Source organism: Nicotiana tomentosiformis, chromosome 11, assembly GCF_000390325.3.
Source record: "Nicotiana tomentosiformis chromosome 11, ASM39032v3, whole genome shotgun sequence".
Classification (NCBI taxonomy): Eukaryota; Viridiplantae; Streptophyta; class Magnoliopsida; order Solanales; family Solanaceae; genus Nicotiana; species Nicotiana tomentosiformis.
In genome coordinates, this window is record NC_090822.1 from 23,409,034 (window position 1) to 23,425,158 (window position 16,125).

Genomic DNA, 16,125 nt, shown 5'->3' on the forward strand with positions numbered 1-16,125 from the left:
TTTAACAAAGCACTGGCCAGATTACCTCAACTTTTCCATATCCGTTCCAGCCCACTGATCAATATTCTCAATAATCGCGTGTACACCATCGAGAGAGAAACATGAAAGGGTGACCCTAGGGGGATGGATCCATATCCACATGCAAGCACGGCCAATTCAACGTGCTACCAGCCCGCCGTGGTCACATGTTCAATATCACAATCTGCCCGGTGTGGTCACAGGCACAACAACATAATTTGCCCGGCATGGTCACAAGCATAACAACATAACCCGCCCAGCGTGGTCACAGGCATACCAACACAATCCGCCCGGCATAGTCACATGCATCCAGTCTAATCATATCATTGAGGAGCTAATAAACAAGTATACATGTATGAAACGGGTGAATAACAAATATCATGCTCCTGGACTGGTATCTGTTCATTCAGGGATTAAACACCTATGTATCCACAAACATGGCTCAAATAGTTCACAACAATGACACAAATGTGCGAAGCATCATAGCTTACAGTTTAACAGTTAAATTCTAGACTTATAAGAGCCTGAGCACAACCCGAACATGAATAAATAACCCTGGTTCCTACACACGGGTATAACCCCACGCGTGTGCGCACCCAATAACACGTAGCTATCACAATAATTCAGGCAGCTAGTGCCTCATTTGTGTTTAGATAAGATACTTAACTCGAGTAAATCAAATCATTTTGCTAGCAAGCCCTTCCCACGTCTATCAATTTCCGAAAGGCTCGAATCTAGCCAAAATAACATAATAATATCAATATAAGCTATAGGAATTATTCCAAATGATAAAGCTAAGATCTTAAGCAAAAGACAAAAATTAACCCAAAAAGTCAACCCTGGGCCCACGTCTCAAAATCTAACAAGATTTATAAAATTCGAACACCCATTCAATAACAAGTCCAATCATATCAAAATCATCCAATTCCGACCACAAATTGCCTTTCAAATCCCCAAATTTTGGTCTATGAAGTTTCACAAAAACACTAATTAAATGACAAAAATATCAATGGATTCACGTATAATAGCCAAATCCGAGTTAGAATCACTTGATGACGGAAACCAGAACACAAAAATCAGCAATCCCATTCCAAGAACAATTGGTCCGAACTCAATCCGAAACACACCAGGGGCCCCCGGGACCTGGTCCAAACATACTAATAAGCTCTAAAATATAATATGAACTCGTTCGAAGCCTCAAATCACATCAAACAACAATAAAATAACGAATCACACATCGATTCAAGTATAATGAACTTATGAATTTCTAACTTCTAAAACTAATGCCAAAATATACCAAACCAACTCCAATTGACCTCAAATTCTGCACACAAGTAATATTTGACCCAACGGACCTATTCCAACTTTCGGAACCAAAATACAGACCCAATATCAATAAAGTCAAACTCCGGTCAACTCTTTCAATTTAGGCTCCCAAAAGTGTCCCAATTCATTCCAAAACATCCCCGAAACCAAACCAACCACTACGACAAGTCACATTACAACAAACGAACAAAAAATAAGAAATAAATGTGGGAATGAGGCTTCAATACTCAAAACAGCCAATCGGGTCATTATAGTACTTGAGTGAATAGTCTATAACTTTCCCCGAACGTGCTTCAAGGCGAAATTTTAAGTTTGTTTGGTTTGAAAGATGATTGTAGGCTTTCCTTGGACCGTTTGAGCTTTCAATTTCCACCCTATGTTTGTTATCCCTAGTAAACCCCTTTGAGCCTTTAGCCTTTCTCTGTTGATAACCATGCTACAAGCCTTTACCCGTTTTGAACATGATCCTCTCTTGGCACCCGAACTCTCCTAAGCACTCATATGTAGTAAGTGGCTCAAAGCTTAAGTTTGGAAAAAAGTTGAGAAATCTAAAAGTGGTATCACGCATTAAAAAGAGAGAAAACCTCTTTCTCCCTATATCCGCTATCGGCGCAAGTTAAGAAAACGCACGCCGATGGCGACATCCATGGCCAGAGGGCAAGGACAACCGAAGAAACAAGCAATTGTAACAGTGGAAAGCTCAGTCAGTGCTAGGGTGATAGCTGAAACACTAGAAAATGGTAGCGAGCAATGAGTGATTACATCTTTGGCAACTCAATTTCCACCTCTATCTCCGCTGATCTCGGCAAGCAAAACGACCATCGGAGCTAAGAAATTGAACTTAAGTGAACCTTTGCAGATGCAATTGCAACAATAATCAATGCAGATCAAACAACCATATTTGAGGAAACCTGAGCAGACAACAAAGGGCCAAGCTCTAGATCCCACCTGGTCTGGGCTATTTAATCGGAATCATGCAGCAACTAACGGTATGTCACTCGATTACATACCACCAGAATTGGTTGAAGGTAGTCTAATGGTCAAGCTCGATAAGGAAGAAACGAATAGGGAAGCTGATAAATGGAAGGATGCTTTAGTAGTATATGTGATAGGTGAAACACCAGGCTATAACTATATGAAACGATATGTGGCTCAAAATTGGAATATGGTGGCAGAACATGAGGTGTATTATCACGAAGAAGGCTATTATATTATTAAATTCTAATCGATAGCAGATCTGAATGAAGTACAATATGCAGGTCCATATAGCATCAACAACAAACCTATGACATTGAAACAATGGTGTCCAGAGTTTGATTTTAATGTTCAGTTCCTTACATAGCTGCCTTTGTGGGTTAAATTTCCTAGCCTACCTACGAGTTGCTGGAGCCGGGATTCATTGAGCAGGATAGCTAGTGCGATTGGAGTGCCAAAGTATGCAGATGAATGTACAGTAAAGCAAACCAGAATCTCATTTGCTAGAATTCTTATAGAGGTCAATGTCACCAAGCCACTAACAGATGAAGTGACTGTGATGGATCCATCAGGAAAAATATTCCAACAATCAGTAGTATTTGAATGGAAGCCAGATTACTGTGAATAATGCCTAATGATTGTACAACACAGAAAATGAAGGATTTAAAAAAGGAAAAACATATGAATAACAACATTCAAAAGAAGAAGAAATGACCTAAGAAGGTGGTGCAAACCTGGGTACCAAAGGAGGATAAAAGAGATTCAGCTGAAGCTAATGACGAGCTGAAGGAAGCTAAGTATGCAACAGCCACTAAAAAAGCTCAACAGCCAAACGAGAGAGTAGATACAGAGGAATTGAACCCACAAGCTAAAGAGAAGCAATTACTAAAAGGGAAGGCAGCCAAAGAAATCAATGGTCGATATGTAAATCAACTGATTGAGGCTGCTATTCCAGTGAGATATGAATTTGATATACTGCAATGTGAAGATGATGTGATGACACAACTCCTACCTATTGATATAGGAGGGGGATTTATATATCATCATTAATGTCATGGTTAATATGAATTATGAGGGGATTAAATAATAAATATAAACATAAAGAATTAGCTATGTATCTCAAAGAAAACAGAGTTAAAATAGCAGGATTAGTGGAGACAAGGGTGAAAGAGCATAGAGCACAAACAATATATAATAAAATTGCCTCAGGTTGGGGATTTGAAAACAATTAAAATCATGCACATAATGGTAGGATTTGGTTACTCTGAGAAAATAATGCTTACAAGATTGAAGTTCTGAAGAAAGAAGCACAACTTATTTATTGTAAAGTGATGAGAAGGAATCAACAAATAGACTGTGAAATGACAATAGTCTATGGATACAATACAGTGGAGCAGAGGAAAGATTTATGGCAGCAATTGAGTAATTTACCTCAAGCAACAACTAAACCATGGATTATTTGGGGAGATTTCAACTCTATCTTGAGTCCACAAGATAGATTGAAAGGAGCAACAATTACTAGCTATGAGATAAAGGATTTCACAGAATGTATCCAACAACTGATGCTAAATGAATTGCCCTGGAAAGGAGATTATTATACTTGGACAAACAAGCAGTAAGAGGGTGATAGAATATGGAGCAGAATAGATAGAGCACTGGGAAATGCTGAATGGATGATAAAATATGGCCACTTGATTAATGAGTATAAACTCCAACATATATCAGACCATTTCCCTATGATGATAGCCACCAATGTTAGGGAACCAAGGGAGCTGCATTCAAATTTTTCAATGTGTGGGCAACTCATGAGGATTTTCTCCACCTAGTGGAGGAAAACTGGAAACAGAAACTTCACTTGCATAAGATGGGGAATATCTGGTTGAAACAAAAGGAATTAAGGGAGAAACTAAAAAGATTAAATGAGACTGAGTTCAAAGGTGTAGCAATAAGAATCAACCAAGCAAGAGAAGATCTCCAAGAAATACAACTCAAGATAAGACATCAATACTCAGATGAGTTAGCAATGGCAAAAAAGAAGATTATATGTGAACTTGAGAAGTGGTCTATGATTGAAGAAAGTGCATTGCAACAAAAAATCTAGGGCAAGATGAATAAAACTTGGAGATGCCAATACTAGCTATTTTTCAGCTGTTATAAAAGACAGAAAGCAGACGAAACAAATACTAGAATTAGAGTCTCAAGAGAGAGGAATATTAACAGAAGTAAGAGATATCAAGATGGAGATAATACAGTTTTATAAATCACTTATGGGATCAGCTCTGTATAATATGACAACAGTAAGCAAGACAATCATGAGAAGGGGGAATGTACTGAATCATGATCAACAACTCCAAATATGTGAGGATATGACAGAGGAGGAGATCTATGCAGGGCTTCAGTATATAAGAGATGACAAAGCTCCAGGTGTGGATGGATATAATGCTGTATTTTGTAAAAGAGCTTGGCCAGTCATTAAAAGTGAAATTATTGAAGCTGTGCAAGATTTCTTCACAACAGGCAAAATGTATAGAGGAATCAACTCTACATTAGTCACCCTGATTCCAAAGGTAGCCAATCCTGCTACAATCATGGAGTATATGCCTATTGCCTGTTGCACTGTCCTATACAAGATCATAGCTAAACTCCTTGCAGGTAGAATCCAGAAGGTGATTGCAACCAAAGGTAGCCAACGCAGATGCTCGATTAAGGTGGATATTCAGAACGCATATGACACTGTGGATTGGAGATTCTTGGAGAAAATATTGATAGAGTTGCATTTCCCTCAAAAGTTTATCAGATGGGTGATGGAGTGTGTTACCATTGTTAACTACTCTATAGTTATAAGTGGTGAATCAATCCCACCACTTGATGCTGCCAGAGGACTTAGACGAGGAGATCCAATGTCTCCCTTCCTATTTGCTATTGTTATGGAATATTTGAGTAGAAGTCTCAGCACCCTAAAGGAAGAGAAGCAGTTTAAGTATCACCCAAAATGCTCTAAACTAAATGTCACACATCTTTGCTTTGCAGATGATCTCCTCATGTTTGCTAAAGGTGATAACATCTCTGTAGGGCTCTTACATGAAAAGTTTGGTATATTTACAAATGCTTCAGGGTTACAAGCTAATCAATCCAGAGTGCTATTTATTATGGGGGGGGGGGGGTCTAAGAAGCAATCAAGAAGGATATCGAGCAAGCAATTGGATATAGAAAGGGTGACTTACTATTCAGGTACCTGGGGATACCACTGGCTACTAGAAAACTGAAATTGGTAGAATGACAGCCTTTAATAACCTAGACCACAACAAGAATTTCATCATGGACAGCTAAAAAGTTATCATATGCAGGCAGAGTCCAATTGGTAAAGTCAGTGCTCTTTGGTATTCAATCTTATTGGACACAAATGTTTATCATACCTGCTAAGGTGATGAAAGCTATAGTAGGATATTTCAGAAGTTTTATCTGGTCAGGAGCAAATGAACTCACTAGAAAATCACTAGTAGCTTGGAGTAGGATGTGTATGCCAAAGGCAGCAGGGGGATTGAATCTCACAAACCTTAAACTGTGGAACAAAGCAGCCATAACAAAGATTTGCTAGGACTTGAAGACTAAGAAAGACACTCTGTGGATTAAGTGGATCCATGAATACTACATAAAAGCACAACCTTTGGAGAGTATGGATATCCCCCAACAATCTGGTTGGATGGTCAGGAAAATACTCAAAGCAAGAGAAGAATTGAGGCATGTGCAACCAGATCACCCGAAGAACAAAAGTCTAATCACAAGAATTTACTTGAGAATGGTAGGGGATCTACCCAAAGTTGCCTGGAAAAACATCATTTGTGGAAATGAAGAACGGCCAAAAGCAATATTTATAACATGGCTCCAATAGCAAGACATGCTACTAATTGCTTCAAGACTGGAAAATAAGGGAATACAAGTTGACACTACTTGTGTCATGTGTAAAGAGGTAGCTGAAACCAGGGACCATCTATTTGCGGAATGTGCAGTTGGAAGACAGGTATGGAATAAACTAATGAAGTGGCTGCAAATCACTTGGGTGGATATGAGCTCATGGAACCAGATGCAACAATGGATCGAGCAAAATACAAAAGGGAAAACTATGAAGGCAAAACTAGTGAAGCTGGTGTTTACAGAGTTTGTTTATGCAGTCTGGATAGAAAGGAACAACAGGTTATTTGCCCATAAGGATAACACATGTGAACCAATAGCTAGAGAGATTGCATATACATGTCATGTTAGAGCCAATGATACCACTAGGATACTACTCCAAAAGTATAGATTTCCTAGATAAGAAGTAGATATACATAGAAAAGGCTTTTAGTGTTAAAAAGAACTACTCTTGATAGAAGTTATAAGCAAAGCAGACTGCATTATAAAGTCTAGCTGATTTGTACATGATATTTTGGTTACTAATAAAAAGCTTATAGTTACCAAAAAAAAGTAAGAAAAGAAATTGATGAGAACAAAAAGAAGCCCAAAAGGAGACAAAAAGGGAGATTGATAAAATTTAGTGAAGCAAGTACCTCTAGTATAAAACTCACGGGAGAAAAAGATTAAAATTGTCAATAAAGTGTGATGGTAAGTCTCTCTAGCCTCCAAGAAGAAGAAATTCCTCTAATGGTTTGACAAATGTGAGCCATGAAATGTGATGTGAAGTACTTAAGGAAGGGTGTAACTACTTGTATCCCATATAGTATCCTACCCCGGACCAAAAGCCTTCATTACAACCCGGAAGAAGTCCTATTTGCTTTCGAACTGAGCATGCCTACATTAGTGGAGATTTACATTAGGGGCAAGCCTATGGTACTTGAAGCTTAACTTGTGACATTCCTTTGTGAGAGAAGAGTGAAACCTTTGTTGCTCTAGAAATTGAGTGTTGAAACATGAAGTAAACATTGAAAATGGAAGGTAGAAGAGGAATAGTATGGTGTCCACCATGATTTATGGCAAATGCAATCCGCAGAAGATGACATATGACCACAAAAGAGGAACTGGAGCTTTAGGAAATTTTGGTAGAAGTGCGGCCCGTAAAGAAAAAAGTGCAGTCGCACTTGGTCTGCAAAATACGCTCGCACTAAAAAGCCTAAAAGATGAAATCGAACAAAGTCATAAGCGTCCTCAAATTGCGCCCCACAGCAATTCAGTGCGTCCACAGAAGCTGAAGTTCGGACGCAAAAGCTAATGTGTTGTAACGACCCGATCGGTCGTTTTGTGTATTGCAGCCCTATTCCCTTATTTATTGTTTCTTCTATGTTCATTTATGGTTATGTGACATTTCGAGGTGGTTGGTTTGGTTTCGGAGAAATGTTGGGGTGAATTGGGACACTTAGTCCCAAGGTTGGAAGCTTAAATTGAAACCATTGATCATAGTTTGACTTTTATTTATCGACTATGGAATGGAGTTTTGATATTTCCAATAGGTTCATATGGTAATTTTGGACTTAGGTGTCTATCCGGATTTAAATTTAGAGACCCGTAGGTTGATTTGGTACTTTCTGCAAAAGTTGGAAAGTTGAAGCCTTGGAAGGTTAATGGGTTTGATCGAGAGTTGACTTGTTGATATCAAGCTTGAATTTTGGTTCCGAGAGTTGGAATAGGTCCAACGTGTCATTTGGTACTTGCATGAAACAAATGGGGTTATTCCGAGTTGGTTTGATGTATTTCGGCATGAGTTTTGGAAGATGGACGTTCATTAGTTCATTAGGCTTGAATTGGGATGCGATTCGTCGTTTGATGTTATTTTGTGTGATTTGAAGCCTCGAGTAGGTTCGTGTTGTGTTTTAGGATTGGTTGATATGATTGGACGGGGTCACAGGGGCCTCGGGTGTGATTCAGATAGGTTTCAGACTATTTCCATCATTTTTATACTGTTGTTACTGAGGTTCTACTCCCACTTCACGATCACGAAGTGTTAGATAGGTTGTATAATGCGATCGTGAGCAGGGATCCGCGTTCGCATAGAAGGAAGGTCTGACAGGGAATGGCATGTGTTTGTGAATCGCGCTCGCAGGTGTTATTATGGATTTGCGAAGGCATGGGTCTTCTGGTCATCGCGTTTATGACCAGGTCATCGCGTTCGCATAGGAGGTTTTGGAAACTGGAGTATTTTGTTTGTCACGATCGCGAAGGTCTTTCCGCGATTGCGAAGGATAATGCCTGGGCAGATTGTATTAAAGCTCTATTTCGAGGGTTAGAGTTATTATATCATATTTTGGGTTAGAGAGCTCGGTTTTGGGTGATCTTGAAGGTGATTTTCGCGATTTGGATTGAGGTAAGTATTTTTGACTCAGATTTGTTCATTTTTCATGATTCCATCTTTGATTTTACCGTTTAATTGGTGAATTAAAGCAATGAAATCGGGGATTTTAATAAAACTTTCCTAAAGTGAAAATTGAGGATTTGTAGGTCGATTTGAGGTCGAAATTGGATGAAATTATTATGGTTGAACTCGTAACTAAATGGGTGTTCGGTATTTGTCAGTTTGATCAGGTTCTGGGGTGCGAGCCCAGGGTTGACTTTTTGATTTTGATAATGATCAAAGCTTTATTGTTTTATGTTCTTTCCTATGGCATTATTTGATGATATTAAGTTGTTTGTGACTAGATTCGTATTGTTCGAAGGCCGATTTGCGTGGGAAGGGCTTTATGGAGTATTGATTTGTGCACTTTAAGGTAACCAACATTTCTAAACTTGGATTTGAGGGTAATTATCCCTGGAAACCATGTTATTTGTGATGTGTTGGGGTGACGCACATGCTAGGTGAGGGGGGTCTGGGCGTGCATTGGGTTAATCATATCCGAGTTGACTTTTACACTATTACTGAATTTGTTTTGCGGTTATATCTTGTTATATCTGTGTTCTCCTTGCTTGTTTGATTATCTGAGATGTGATTTATGTTAGAAATCATGTTTAGGCTATATGATTATTTGGTTAAGACCTAATGAGACTACTTCTATTGTATTGAGCTATCTGACTTAACTGTAGTTATACGAACAATCATGGTTATCAACAACGCAATGATTTGACATTTTGAGTACTATAGTTCTAATGCGACACTAGAGCATCAAGAGTTGACTCTATTCATCAAGGACGCCCTCTCTTTCATGTAGGTCATTTTGGATCCCAAACTCCTCCTCCTCTACTCTCCATTAGTAAATATCACTTTAGAATGTAACACTCGAATCAAGGATTACGAAAAGTGCGCTCATCTCTCTCAAAAGAAATTCACATGTCGGGCTCTAAGTACCATAAGCTTTTTCCCCATGTAAATCACCACTAATGTAAGCTCACTCAACCTAAAATCATGTAGGGCTTTTGCGGGATGTAATGAAGGCTTTTGGATCAAGGTAGGACTTGTTAGAATAGAATGGTTTCATCTTTCCTCAAGCACTCCATTTTCTCTTTTCGGCTCATACTTTTTCGACTCTTTGAGTCATTTTCTTTTTCCTCGGGGGAACTAGAGAGAGACGTAACGTCACTCTTTCTTGATCATGACATTTATTTTTTTTTATTTTTTATTTTCTAGTTACTTCATGCCTATCATCATTGTTTTCTTTGAATCCCTTCAACTTTCTACCTTATTAACTTTCTTTTTGGCATTTTTCTTTTTTGTTCTCTTTCTTTTCTTTGCCTTCCCCTTCTTTTTTTTTTCATTTCTTTCTTTTCTTTGTACCTTTTATCACTTCCAAACTCCTCGTCTCTCCCCCAAACTTATGTTTTTGCCAATTGTTTCTCAAGAATGCTAAGGAAAGATCGGGTGCCAGGAGAGGGTCATTACAAAACAGATAAAGGCTTGTAGTGTGGTTATTGAAAGAACAAGGGCTTAGGCTCAAATGGGTTGACTAGGGATATTACATTGGTAGTCTATGTAAGATTTCAAATTTCAAATTGGACCAAGGAGAGCCTACAATCATTTTTCAAGATAAGCTACACTTAGAATTTCGCATAGAAAAATATTCCGGGCAAGTTCTAGACTATTAGCACGAGTACTTGGACTTGCAATTCAATACCTCACCTCGTACACTGCTGGATTGCTAAAGAGAATGGAGTCGAGAGCCCACAATAACCCTAGTTGAGATTGAGAATCACAAATGGCTCGACTAAACCGCTCGATGATTGCTTAAGTTAACACAAGAGTCAAAAGGTCACAACTAGAGCTAATTTCTGCCAATAACTTGTTTTTAACCATAAGGTCATGGGTAAATGTGTTGGTACCAAGTGAAGCATGTTAGAGACCCTTTTATTCATTACTACTATTTTTTTTCTTTTTAAACATAAAAGAAAATGAACTCAATCCCTTAAGAAGGTTGTCACGCCATCTATCATTGGGAAGAGCCACCCGGTTCACACAAATCCACCTTTGGAAAGAACCGTGGCCCTAAGAAAACCAAAGGTTTATTGTTCACTCAAACGTAAAAAAGAAGCCAACAAATCAAAAAGAAGTTAGTAAAATAAATAAGAAGTTATACTACTAAGAAAGACAAACTAAAGAAGCTAAACTTTGGAAAGTAAGGCAAACGAATATACAAACCGAGGGAAAATAAATATAAACATCAAGGGAAAGGGAAGAATATATACATAACCAAAGAGAAAATAAAAATAAAATAAAAATAGTATAACAGTTATTTCAGACCAAATCTCAATGTCAAATCAATCAAAATAGACCCCCCTCCCGAATAAAAATGAGCATTGTCCCCAATGCTTATGAAAAATAAGAATAAGAAGGGGTAGAGAGTTTAGAGAACTCCCTATGTGGTCTCAGTCTGCATGGCATCCTCAGCACCCTCGGTCTCGTCTAGCTGTATCTCATCATCACCTGGCTGAGGGACAACAGGGTTACTGAGCATCTGTATCATCTCCTCAGCGGTGTGGGCAGTCGCAACCGGCTCCTCAGACTGGCCAGCTGTTGCCTCTGATGTCTCAAGTACTGCTGGTGCTACCTGTGCTGTTGGAACTGTTGGTGCTGTCTCCATGAGTAAATCCAGCAGTAGATCTCCGGCAGATGCAAGCTTGGTAACTACTGTTGTCAACTTATCCACCGACTTCTTCGAAGGTTGAGACTTCCGTATTTTCTTTACTTGCTTGCCCAACTCCTCAATGACATCCCCATGTGCCACCAGAGTGTCCATAATGGTCTTCTGGTTGTCTAGAATCTTCTTCAATGTTTCCTCCACTGATGGAGGTACCTGTGGTGCAGCCTGGGCAGAAGACTGTGCTGCAATAGCACTGGATATGTCAGATAGCTTTGAAGTAGCTGCCTGCATCCAGTTGTTGAGACTCGCCAATGTTTGGGAGACTCGCAGCGCAGTCAGTGGATAAGTAGATGAAGCTGGCACTGATAATAGAGCTGATGGTCTGGAAGAAGAAGGTGGTGGCATATTTGCTGTCCCGGTGGAAGGTCCGGCTGCTGTGGAAGGCATAGCATCTATGGAAGGCTCAGTAATTGAATCAGTAACTAATACCGTTGGTTCCTCAAACTAGCCAGCAGAGGTAGTTTCCTTACCCTTGAACTTCGGGTTGTCAGAATCCTGTAGGTGGTACCTTGAGAAAGGCTTCTTGGCCTTTACCTTAGTATCATACTGGCTCGGCTCCACCTTTTGATCATTGAAGTATTCTGTGAGGAAGTTCGGGTAAGGGTAGGATCTCTCATCTTTCTGGACAGCCAAATTGATGTTGATTGACATTATAGCACCCATATTGATCGGGTACCCAGCCATAATCGAAGCCACCAGGACTGCTCGGGGAAGTGGGAGGTTGGTATCATTCAAGAACGGGTCAATGCGGCTCCACTTGAAAGTCTGCCACCCTTTAGCTTCAAAGTTTAGGGTGGCCTAGACTATGGGAACCCCTGCCGTGAGCCACAGAGGTGTTAATCCTTGAATAGCCAAAATCTCATCTAGCCACGGGCGAGCTGCATCATCCTTAGCCAGCTTTTCCAAGTATTGGGCTGCCTCCACTTCTTCAAATCCCACATAAGAGTTCAAAGAACAGTAGTCGAATCGGATTTTCAAATTTCACACTTTTGTCACCTTGGTACCCTTCCTAATGTGAGCTACATTGGCATAAAATTCTTTAACCAAGTGCTCATTTGCATCGAGGGTGCTTTGGGTGAACCATTTCCATCCCTTTTCTCTCCTGGAACTGTCTGAGGACATTTGGGTTGTGCTTGTCCAAATCCTTTATCAAGAATTGTCGCTCAAGAGTGAGCGATCTCTGGGGCCACCACTCTCTAAATCTATTGAAGGTAGTCAAGCTGACAAATCTGTCTTCCCACCTCTCCTTTTTCTTTGTCCTCTCAAGACCACCCACTTGAATGTCTCCCCCTCTACCGTCATCCGAGACGTCATCATCATCATCCAGCATTGATTGGTGTAGCCGGGACATGTGAGGAAGAGGGCTCAGAATCATGGCTACCCTCTTCCGAACCTTTAGAAGAACTAGCAGCGGAAGATGATTCATCAACCAAGTGGAAGATACCCGGGACTTGTTGAGATTGGGTGTTAGGTGGGGCTTGGTCAAAGTCTCCCTCAGAAACTTCCCTAGATGGGAGATACTCACTGGTGTCTGATGATTCAGGGACTCTGTTGGTCGTAGCCTTCTTGCTTATCACTCTCTGGATGGCTAGTGGTAGGTTACTCTTGCTTAGTCCTCGGATTCGGCCTCAGGAGGGTTCTGCCCTTCCTTTTGATGTATCTCCTCCACCACGTGATCTAAACATTGTCTGCAATTCATAACAATAAGAATTAGTTAGAGTTCAGGTACATAGGACACAGATATATGCCTGATAGTTGTAGGTCAGTTGTGGAAAAATAGAAGAGGTAGTGCGGACCGCACAAAAGTGAGTGCGGCCGCAGACTGCCAAGTGCGGACCGCACAAAAGTGAGTGCGGCTACAGACTGCCAAATGTGGACCGCACAAAATTGAGTGCGGCCACACAATCAAAAGTGCGGACTGCACAATATTGAGTGCGGCCGCACAGCCCCAGGTTCAGACTACTAGGTCTCTGATCATTTAACAGTGCGGACCGCACAATTTTGACTGCAGACCGCACAATTTCACTACGACCGCATATTTTTGAGTGCAGTCCACACAATTCAATCATACAAATGTCATAACTTAAAGACCGCAGACCACACAAAAGTGTGTGCGGCCGCACAATTTGGATTAACACGGCACTACTTTACGATTCATACAAGTTTTGCAGGAATTAGACATGGCCCTAACAATTAAGCATGATTAGCTATTTACCCAGGCCCCAATTAACAATTATGAAGCTGCCCACACGATTTTGAGCAAAGATGACTAACTATTGACATTGTTAGGCATGAAATTAACCCTAGACAAAAAGAACAAAACTAAGAGAAGATGAAAAATATAAAGATGAAATGAACATACCAGTGATGGAGGATGCAGGTGAGAATCTAAGAGATGAAATGCTTGAAGTTTGAGAATTAGTGGCAGATGCATTGTGTTTTCTTAGGGCTTGAAGGTTCAGAGAATGTAAAGCGTCAAAAGTTGAGAAAACCCTATTTATACTTTGACCCGTCGGGCCCAGAACTACCTGAGTGCGGCCGCATAATTTTGAGTGTGGTACACACTCATTACCTGTTCCTTCGAAGACATTCTGCAGACCGCACAAAAGTGAGTGCGGCCGCAGAATTTGTGCGGAACGCATAATTTTGCGTGCGGCTGCACTTTGTTAAGGATTTTTGACAAGCCAAACTTCATAGAGCATGCAATTTTGATCTTCTAGTTGTGCGACCACACACATAATTGTGTGGCCACAGAGTGATTGTGCGGTCCGCATGATTTTGGTGTTGTCCGCACTTTTGTGACACTTAGCCAATTGTTTCTTGCACAGTCCCTGCAATGCACACCCATTCCTGCATACACTTCAAAACTAGTTAGCACAAAACAAAGCTATCTAACAAAGAAGCAAAACAAGAAAAAGAAAAAGATACATGGGTTGCCTCCCAAGAAGCGCCTGATTTAACGTCGCGGCACGACGTAAATTACCAATCATTTGAAATGAAGGACCGCCACAATGTGGCCATCATCAACCTTGCCAAGATAATGTTAACCCGCTGCCCATTGACTCTAAACACCTCGTCATTCTTATTTTTCAAATCTAGAGCACCAACAGGGGTTATATTCACCACTTCAAAGGGGCCACTCCATTTTGGCTTCAACTTACCCGAAAACATCCGTAACCGGGAATTGAACAATAGCTCAAGATCACCCTCTTTAAATTCCTTGTTGTGGATGTACTTGTCATGGAGGTACTTCATCTTCTCCTTGTAAAGGGACGAGCTTGTGTAGGCATGATACCGAAATTCATCAAGAGCATTCAATTGTGTCACCCTTAGATTTGCCACGATATCCCATTCAAGGTTCAACTTCTTCAAAGCCCACATGGCCTTATGTTCAAGTTCTACCGTACGATGGCATGCCTTCCCGAACACTAATCGGTATGGAGACATCCTTATCGGTGTTTTGTAGGCCGTTCTATAAGCCCAAAGAGCATCATCAAGTTTTATTGACCAATCTATCCGGTTGGCATTGACTATCTTCGACAAAATACTCTTTATCTCCCGGTTGGAGACTTCAACTTGTCCGCTTGTTTGAGGATGGTAGGGGGTTGATACTTTGTGAGTGAAACCATACTTTGTGAGAAAGGCATAAAAAGCCTTGTTGCAAAAATGTGAACCCTCATCACTAATAATGGCTCTTGGGGTACCAAACCTCGTGAAGATATTCTTTTTCAAGAATTCCACCACACTCCTTGCTTCATTGTTGGGAAAATCAATTGCCTCAACCCATTTAGATACATAATCCACCACAACTAGAATGTAGGTGTTCCCACAAGAGCCAACAAACGGACCCATAAAATCAATAACCCACACATCGAAAATATCTATCTCCAAGCTCACTAGCATCCTTGTAAAGAGTAGGCCAATAGAATCCATAAGTCAAAACTTTTGATGCCGTTCTTGCTCCACCATGGTGACCACCATACAGTGAAGAGTGGCAAGCCTCAAGAATACCCATTTGTTCTTCCTCCGGCACACATTGTCGGATCACACCATCGGTACATATCCGAAAAAGATACGGCTCGTCCCAATAATAGTCAAGGCAATCCCGTTTGAGCTTCTTCCTTTGGTTTGAAAAGAACGCATTCGGTACAATGCCACTCATAAGATAATTGGAAAAGTCGATGAACCATGGTATCCCGGTCATAGAAATGGCTAGGAATTGCTCATAGGGAAATGAATCATTTATCTCAAGGCCATCATATGGGCCTCCCCTCCTCCTCTAATCGGGACAGTGGTACGCCACTTGATTCTCACTAGTCACTAGCCTTGCGGTCTTGAATCTCTAGATCAAACTCTTGCAATAGAAGCACCCACCGCATCAATGTTGCCTTAGAATCCTTTGTGCTCATCAAATACCGATGCGCCGCATGGTCGGTGTGAACAATCACCTTTGTACCCATTAAGTACGGGCAGAACTTCTCCATAACAAAGACAATAGCAAGGAGCTCTTTTTCGGTCACTATGTAATTGACTTGGGCATCATTCATGGTCTTGCTTGCATAATAGACCGGATGGAAGATTTTGTTGATATGTTGCCCCAACACCGCTCCAACCGCCACATCACTTGCGTCGCATATGAGCTCAAAAGGCAAGCTCCAATCCGGTGCGGTAATAATATGAGTAGTAGTCAACTTGAACTTAAGCAACTCGAATGCCTTCATGCAATCTTCATTGAAATGGAACTTGGCAT